Raw genomic sequence first — 9,169 nt, 5'->3', positions numbered from 1 at the left:
AACCTTCTAGCTAGCATTCATTCCATATTTCATCACATTCATATTTAACTTCTGCCTTTAAATTACAATTTGCGCATTTAGTTTAATTTCGTCAAAACCTCAATCCCCCTTTACTTTAGTGTCCAATTTAGTTAGAAAGTGTCTTAGTTTGTGTTTATAAGCGTTTTGTATTCTTTGAGTCTTTTTATTTGTTTGAGTGTTTTATTGTTTAGTTTTGCATTCTTTGAGTCTAGTTTAGTGTTTTTAACGTTTGTTTTACGTTTTTGAGTCAGTGTCCAAGTGATTTTGCAATCCCTCCTAATCCCCGGTTAAGAACGATCCCTACTTATTCATATACTACAATTGTCACAAGAGGGTTTTAATTTGTGTGCTTACTTAGTTCGCATCAAATTTTTGGTGCCGTTGCCGGGGATTAGCAACTTTGCTAATCCCTTGGATTGTTTAATTTCTGTTTATTTATTTATTTTGTTGAAGTTTCTGATTTTGTTTTGTTTTCCTTGTTTTAGGTACTAGTGCATGACTCGGAGTTCTCAACCAATTCGTGAGCGTATCTCGGACTTTGACAGTGACTTTGAGAGGACTTTGAGACGAAGGAAGAAGCATCACGAATCAAATCCGCCAAGCCCGGAACCTGAGTTTGACGAACAAGGCCTAGAAGAGGAAGAAGAGGCCACGGCAGGGATCTTTGAGGAGCCACAAGACAAGGCCGTAGACAACCGGACACTTAAGGAGCTTTCCGCTTCAGGATTGGCTAATGCAGCACCCTTGTGCATCCAATATCCCCCACCGGCCGAAGGGAAGACCGAGGAGTTTGAGTTGAAGTCAAGCTTGCTCCACCACATTCCGAAGTACCATGGGATGTCCATGGAGGATCCGAACAAGCATCTAAAGGAATTCGAGGTGGTGTGCTCAAGTATGACTCCCGTCAACGTTGACGGAAGTATATTGAAGATGAAGGCTTTCCCATTTTCTTTGATGGACAAAGCCAAGGATTGGTTGTACGACTTAGCTCCCGGAACCGTCACATCGTGGGAGAGTATGAAGAGGGCTTTTCTGGAGAAGTTCTTCCCAACTTCTCGAATCATCCTTTTGCGTAAAAGGATAAGTGGCATTCAACAAGATGAAGGTGAGTCATTTCCTACGTACTATGAACGTTTTAAATCTCTTGTTGCTTCTTGTCCACAGCACCAGATGAAGGAGGAGTTGCTTCTGCAATACTTCTACGAGGGGCTCCTGCCAATTGAACGACAAATGCTTGACGCATCGGCGGGTGGAGCATTGGTGGACAAGACACCCATGGCGGCCAAGGTCTTGATCGCGAACCGAGCGTTGAACGCTCAACAATATGAGGGAGTAGGCCAAAGAGGACCCCCACGGCAGCAAGTGCATGAGGTAAGTTCCACCCCCGATATTCATTCCCAGTTAGCTAATCTTACGTCCATTGTGTCTCAGATGGCCGAAGGCATGAGGATGCAAGGACTGGTTGTATGCGGGGTGTGTTCGATCCAAGGACATGCTTCTGATAAGTGCCCGCAACTCATAGAAAATGGTGGATGGGAAAGCGCCAACGCGATTGGATTTCAGGGTCAAAACCAACCAAGGAACGACCCGTACTCGAACACTTACAATCCGGGTTGGAGAGACCACCCAAACTTCAAATAGAGAGAGCCCCAACAACCACCACAACAAGGGGGCTTTAGGCAACAACCTCCGGGCTTCTTCACCAAGCCATTCGCACCCACACAAGCACCTCCACAATCTGCCCAAACAAGTTCAGGTAACTCTTTAGACAATGATACACTTATTAAGATACTAACTAAGTTGTCTAATGGGCAGGAAGATTAAGCGAAGGCTATGCAAAACCAAGATAAGAGGGTGGATCAACTTGAGAAACAAATTGGGCAGATTGCCGAGTTTGTAGGTAAGTTTCAAGATCCCGGACAACTCCCTAGTTCCACCATTCCAAATCCGAAGGGAGGTTTCGAATCAGCTAAAGCAATCACCCTAAGAAGTGGTAAGGAAGTTGGGGCAGGTCCTACATCAAAAACAGGTCATAACGAGGATGAAAAGCTGCAACATGAAGAGGAGGAAGCAAGCAAGCCCACGGCAAGGGTACAAACACCCTTGCCGCAACTACCAAGGGACATTAATGCACCCAACTCATCTCATTCGGCCACCAAAGGTAAGTTGGGGTCAAAATTGATTAATTCTAACTTTGTTCCACCCAATGTTCCTTTTCCTAGCAGATTTTTGCAATCCACGAAAGAAGAGGAGGAAAAAGATGTTCTAGAGACATTTAGAAAAGTTCAAGTCAACATACCCCTTTTGGATGCAATCAAGCAAATCCCGAAGTATGCGAAGTTCTTGAAAAAGCTTTGTACAACAAGGAAACGGATTCAAGAAAAAGAGGTGGTTCATGTAAGTGAGAATGTCTCTGCCATCTTGCAACGCAAATTACCTCCCAAATGCAAAGATCCAGGTAGTTTCACTATTCCTTGTGTAATTGGAAATACAAAGTTCGAACATGCCATGCTAGATTTAGGTGCCTCAATTAATGTCATGCCATATTCTGTTTATGCATCTATGAATCTAGGAGAGCTTAAAAAGGATGGTGTTATTATTCAATTAGCTGATAGATCTAATGCATACCCGAAAGGAGTTTTGGAGGATGTTTTGGTGCAGGTAGACCACTTGATTTTTCCTGCAGATTTCTATGTGCTTGACATGGAAGATTCGGCACACTCTCCATCATCACCACTCTTACTTGGACGACCTTTCATGAAAACAGCTCAAACCAAGATTGATGTGGCCAAGGGAGCAGTCACTATGGCCTTTGGTGGTGATATGATTAACTTTAAGATTCCTGAATCGATTGAGACTACTAATGATGTTCGTTCTTGTTGTGCCATTAATGTAATTGAACACATAGGGACGGAGTGTTCAACAAAGATCAAGAAGGATGTTTCTCGAACTACCACCGAGAAGGAACTTGGAGTAGAGAACAAGGAGTGCACGGCTCCAATCTTGAAAGGACCACAATTGGCCATGAGCAACCCTTGTGCATCCGTCCATTGTGCTACCACTTCTTTGCCATACAAAGGTAAGCCACCTATTCCAAATTCGATTCCCATTTCAACTAATAGGTTGTTACCCTCGTGTGGTGCAGGTACCTAATCGAATTAAACGTCGTGGGAGAATTCGTGTTGATGTAGAAAAGAAAAACACGACAATAAGAAAGGATCATTATCCCACTCCATTCAAGGACCCAAAGCATGAAGTGGTTCGTCGGACAGATTGTAGTTGCACCCCTCTATACCGTGGAGGACATAACCCTCCATTCCGTGAGCCAGAATGAGGAGTAAAAGAAAGTTTCGTCCGGCTGGAAGACGTTAAAGCAAGCGCTTCGTGGGAGGCAACCCATGCAATCAACAAAGGAAGAACTTGGGAATCGCTCCACACTCAGATTTGCGTCCCTAAACCCTTTCTTTTGTTGTTTACTTTATGTTTTGTGTAATGTTTTCAATTGTGTCTAAAACATTGAGGACAATGTTTAGTTTAAGTGTGGGGGGGTAACATTCTGTTTTGAGACTTTGTGCATGAAATTCGTAGGGTTTTACCACCTAACATGTCTAAACTTGTTCTTTGTTGTTTTTAAGTGTTTTTAAGCTATTTTAGAGTGTTTTAGTGTGTGTTGACTTAAAAATCCGAAAATACCATAAAAATTTGAAAAATTGTGTTGAAAAACCCAAAAAGAGTTGTTTTTGTGTGTTTGTTTGTGTCGTAGGTCACCTTCCAACGCAATGATGAGGATTTGGTTTTTAATTGCATGACGGTTAAAGAAAGTTACAAACATGGTTGGACGTTTGATATACTCTTTGGTTTATGCTTAGTTGTAGTTATAGTTTACGAATTCACATGTAATCACAAATGATAAAAATCAGTTTTTGTAACATGCTTGAAGGAAGGAACTTAAACAAACGCTACATCCCTGTGAGACTTGAGCCTAAACGTTATTTGGAGAGTTATAATCTATGCATCATTGTTTTCTAAGTCGTTGCATGATCTCATTATTCATTGCTTGGTTACTACTTAGAAGGCGTTTCATCACTTAGTTCCAAATGCTAGAACTCATGCCCATTTCATTCAAAGCATGTCATTGATTTGCATAACACATATTCAAGATGAAGTTGTGTAGTGAACACCATAGCCAAATTGCCATATTTCCCTTTTCATTTGTTTTGTAGGATTTAACCCCGTTGAGCCTTGTGTAGCCTATGTTCTTTGTTAACCCACATTATCCTCACCTAGCCTAGATTAGGACCATCCTTACCCTTGTTCTTGAAGCATAGTAAGCAATGAATTTCTTTTGATTAATGTGTTGCAGGAAATAAGTGTGGGGGAAAGATTATTGATGTGAGTTTATGTGCCATAGGCACGGTTAGAAAAAAAAAAAAAAAAAAGAGAAAAGAAGAAAGAAAGAAAAGAAAAGAAAAAAAAAATGAAAGAAAAATTGAAAAGTATTGGTTGTTGAAGTAAGGGCCCAAAACAATGAATTAGGCCCTAAGAGTTGTTAGAATCTCCCCTATTTGTTTAAAAGTTGATTTCTGCATTCTAAGGGAATTCTAGGTCTTAATTTCATTACTTTACTTATTATTGCTTAAAGAACTTTTGTGTATCCCTACCTTTCCTTGTGATCCAATACCCCAAGCCCCGTTACGACCCTTGACTTCTATCTTGAGTGTTGTGCATTTCAATTGTGGAGTTTGAATTTGGTATGAGCATATGGTGTCACTGGTTCTCGCATCTAAGTAGTAGCATTCCATTCATGAGATCATATCCAAACACGTTTAATTACCCCAGAAATTGCGTTCTTTGTTATAACATATGTGAGTACTAGTCTTTCATGTTTACATCAATCTTCTCACATATAACTAGTGTAGGGTGTGTAGTCAGAAAATCTGAGTGAAAATTGAGTGCATAACGAGTGAGGAATTGAGGGAATTCTCTAAGGCATGTTACTACATTCAAAATGTGTTTTAATTGATTAAATGCGAACTAGTGAATGGTGACTATGATTAAGTATGTGCTTGAGGGAAAGGAAGACTAAAAGTTATGTGAGTAATGATCTTGGACATGTCATGTTTCATTGGAAATCCCTGAGGCGAACGTTGGAAGGTTTAGGTTGTTTTCTTTGTCTTGTTTGTTTTGTTTCGTATTGTTTACTTTAGTTGTTTTGTTTTGCTCGAGGACTAGCAAAAGTTAAGTGTGGGGGAATTTGATAGGAGCATATTCATGCGACTTAATTAGCTTGTTCTCGTGCATTTATGTTGTGTTTACTTATCTATTTCAGTGTTTAAGGCCACTTTTGTGTATTTTCAGATTATAAGGCCAAAGTGTGCAAGAAGATGCAAATTGGAGTCTTTTGGAGCGAAAGAGGAATGGATGAGTTGAAGACTTGAAGAAATGACGAATTCCTACGCCAACGATGAATTCTTACCAAAACGAAGAATCCTACTCAAACAAGGCTTCCTATTTTAGGAAAGTTGACCCTAAGTTTCCCGTTTTGGTAACCTTTCCTAATTCTAAACGTCCATATTTTCTAGCCACTTTATATGCCTCGTATGCAATTTAGGACACAAAATCATGGCCCTAGCCCAATTACATAGCCTTAGCCGTGACTTTTCCCTTCTCCCTTCCCTTGCCGTGCAAGGGGGGCCATTTGTGTCCAAAATCATTCACTTAAACCCCATTGAATTATCACCCTAATTTCAACCTAGCCGCAAAAACTCCCATTCACCATATATTATTATTATTCTAAGCCGCACCAGATTTTGGATATTTTTCTTCTCAGCCGTGACTCCCCTTATTTCTCCCCCATCAATCCGTGCAACCAATATCTCCATAATTAATTCACAAAAAGCCATAACCCTAGTTCACTAAAAAATGCCGTGCACACATCTCTCATTTTTGGTCTCCAATAGCCGCAACACATCCCATTCTTTTTTGTTAGCCGCAGGCCATTAATCAACAAGCGGTGCATGCCATTTTAATATTCAGCCCATTCCCATTATCAAATTCAACCCGTGCATTCCCCCCCCCCCCCCATTAAAAAGCCTAACAGCCGCAACCTATTCCAACACTTTTTCCATCACAGCCGCAGCAACCCTTCCATTCCAGCCGCAGCCTTCCTTAACCCTTCCAGCCACCATACCAACCTTCCTCCATCACTCCACCACCTTGCCGCACCACCACACTACCTTAAACCCATTCCCAAACCAGAAAATCAACCAAAAACACCATTTAACCTCACTGTCGCAGCAAGGAGAAGAGGAAAGAGGAGCTTCGACGCGCAGAAATTCAAGTGGATTCGTTGGGCGTTCTAGGTGTAATCCATCCTTTGTTCTTTATGTTTAAATTCAATTGTATTTCTCTTTTTGCGAATATGAGAGGCTAAATCCCCCTAGTTAGCTAGGGGGTGATTCGAAACCATGGTTATATTTGCAATATGAATTGATTACTTTTGGTTGGAATTTCATGAATGTTGGATTCAATTCATTTAACTGTTTGATTGATAACTTATTTATGTATGTTGATTGAGAGTGCACGCTTAATTTTCATGCATGAGTATGACGCTAGAATATAAGTGAGTTTCACCTAATAGTTATGAACTTATATTCACAAGTAGTGGAGGTTGCTTATAAACAATCGCGTTAAATGAATTCTTGGCACTAGTTTCATGCTCATCATAGTAATGAATGCCTCGTCAACACTTATAGTTTTCATGTTGCTTAATGATCTTTGATTGTATCTTTATTGTGCTTTTCACGTAAAGGACTTTTGGAGAATGTTTTGAATTGCGTTGCGCTAACCCATCCAATTCATTAACTTAAGGAAAATTTGACGGTTAATTTAAGCGGACCTAATTAACCCGGGGTGTTGAGTTTCATAATTTATCGAAAGACCAACTGAAAATCAAAGTGTATGCAAGTGTGACATGTGTGGAGAAGAACCTTCTAGCTAGCATTCATTCCATATTTCATCACATTCATATTTAACTTCTGCCTTTAAATTACAATTTGCGCATTTAGTTTAATTTCGTCAAAACCTCAATCCCCCTTTACTTTAGTGTCCAATTTAGTTAGAAAGTGTCTTAGTTTGTGTTTATAAGCGTTTTGTATTCTTTGAGTCTTTTTATTTGTTTGAGTGTTTTATTGTTTAGTTTTGCATTCTTTGAGTCTAGTTTAGTGTTTTTAACGTTTGTTTTACGTTTTTGAGTCAGTGTCCAAGTGATTTTGCAATCCCTCCTAATCCCCGGTTAAGAACGATCCCTACTTATTCATATACTACAATTGTCACAAGAGGGTTTTAATTTGTGTGCTTACTTAGTTCGCATCACTATAGAACCCAGAGGCCGAGAGCGTTCCTTCCTCGGTCGCAATCGCAAGATACAGAAGTCAACAGCGCACCCAATGGGACATCACATTTTACTCCTCGGCCGAGCTCGGCCGACGAGTTGGCACGCCCCGCATTCAACCGAATGACGTAGTTAGCTCATTAGTTACTCGGCCTGCGCGCCACGTAGGTTTTGTAATTTTTGTAGTCAACAGTTTCATAAGTTGTGAATTCAATTTGTTTAACTGTTTGATTGATAACCTATTTATGTATGTTTATTGAGAGTGGACGCTTAATTTTCATGCATGAATTTGACGCTAGAATATAAGTGAGTTTCACGTAATAGTTATGAACTTATATTCACAAGTAGTGGAGGTTGCTTATAAACAATCGCGTTAAACATATTCTTGGCATAAGTTTCATGCAATCATAGTAACGAATGCCTCGTCAACACTTATAGTTTTCATGTTGCTTAATGATTCTTGCTTGTATCTCTATTATGCAATTCATGTAGGGAACTTGTGAGGAATGCTTTGGGTTGTCGTATGCAATCATCCAATTCATTAACTTAAGGAAAACTTGATGGTTAATTTAAGCGGACCTAATTAACCCGGGGCGTTGAGAATTCATGGTTTATTGAAAAGCAATTAGAAATCGTTTTGTATGCAAGTATAACATGTGTGGAGATGAACCCCTTAGCTAGCTTCCCATCCATTCATTTCCGTCAAATTCATATTTACAATTTGTTTTCTTTGCAATCTATCCATTTTAGTTTAATCTCGTCCAAACCTAAATCCCCCCCCCCCCATATTTTGTTTAAGTCTTAGTCTTAATCTTTCTTATTTTTAGTTTTGCATTCTTCGCATCAAATAGTGTTTTAAACTTGTTTTTACGTTTTTGAAGTCAAATCCAAGTGATTAACAATCCCTCCTAATCCCCGGTCCAGAACGATCCCTACTTACACACTTACTACAATTGATAAAAAGAGGGTTTAATTTGTGTGCGTATAATTCACGCATCATTGACTCTAGACGATGCACGGTAATGGTAGGGTCAAAGCCGGGCATTTCCTTGTAGTTCCACGCAAAGACGTCTTTGTACTCCAAGAGCAGTTGGTAGTACTCCTCAATCTCATCTGCGCTTAGTAGTGCACTTACAAAGATAGACTTTGGCTCCTCACTTATGCTTAGGTTGAGCTCCTTGAAATCATTAACCATGGCTTGCCCCCCCGTCTTCAGGTTGTGGTGGTGCAGTAGTGACATCCTCCTCAAGAACATCGTCTTCCTTGTTATCATGGATTGTGACGTGGAAAACATCTTGGACCTCCTCTTCAGTGTCGTCCACTTAGGTTTGTTGGCGTGAAGATTGGCTAGTGTGGATGATGGTGCGCTTCTTTCTTTACCTTCTGATGTGATATAAACTAGCACACAAATTAAACCCTTTTTTTGATAGTTGTAGTATGGATAAATCGGGATCGTTCTAGGCCGGGGATTAGGAGGGACTGCTAATCTACTCAAATTAGACTCAACTACACTTAACTAAATTCTTATGACTCAAGACTGACTCAAACTACTCAAAACTACACAAAACAAAGAAATTGGCTCAAAACAATATGTATGGACGAATTCTAACTTATGTTGACTCAAAACACTAAAAAGAAACCAGTTTGAACATATTCTAACTAAAAGACATGAAATCTAAAAGGGGAAATGGTTTTTGACGAATTTAAAGTAAAAACAAGCAGATTTAAAGACTCTAAACAACTTGGACGAAATTG

Source organism: the organism of the source record quoted next, unplaced genomic scaffold (assembly GCF_019419815.1).
Source record: "Pyrus x bretschneideri cultivar Hongxiangsu unplaced genomic scaffold, Pyrus_bretschneideri_v1 Contig82, whole genome shotgun sequence".
In the NCBI taxonomy this organism is placed as follows: Eukaryota; Viridiplantae; Streptophyta; class Magnoliopsida; order Rosales; family Rosaceae; genus Pyrus; species Pyrus x bretschneideri.
Note: the sequence above shows the minus strand (reverse complement) of the source record.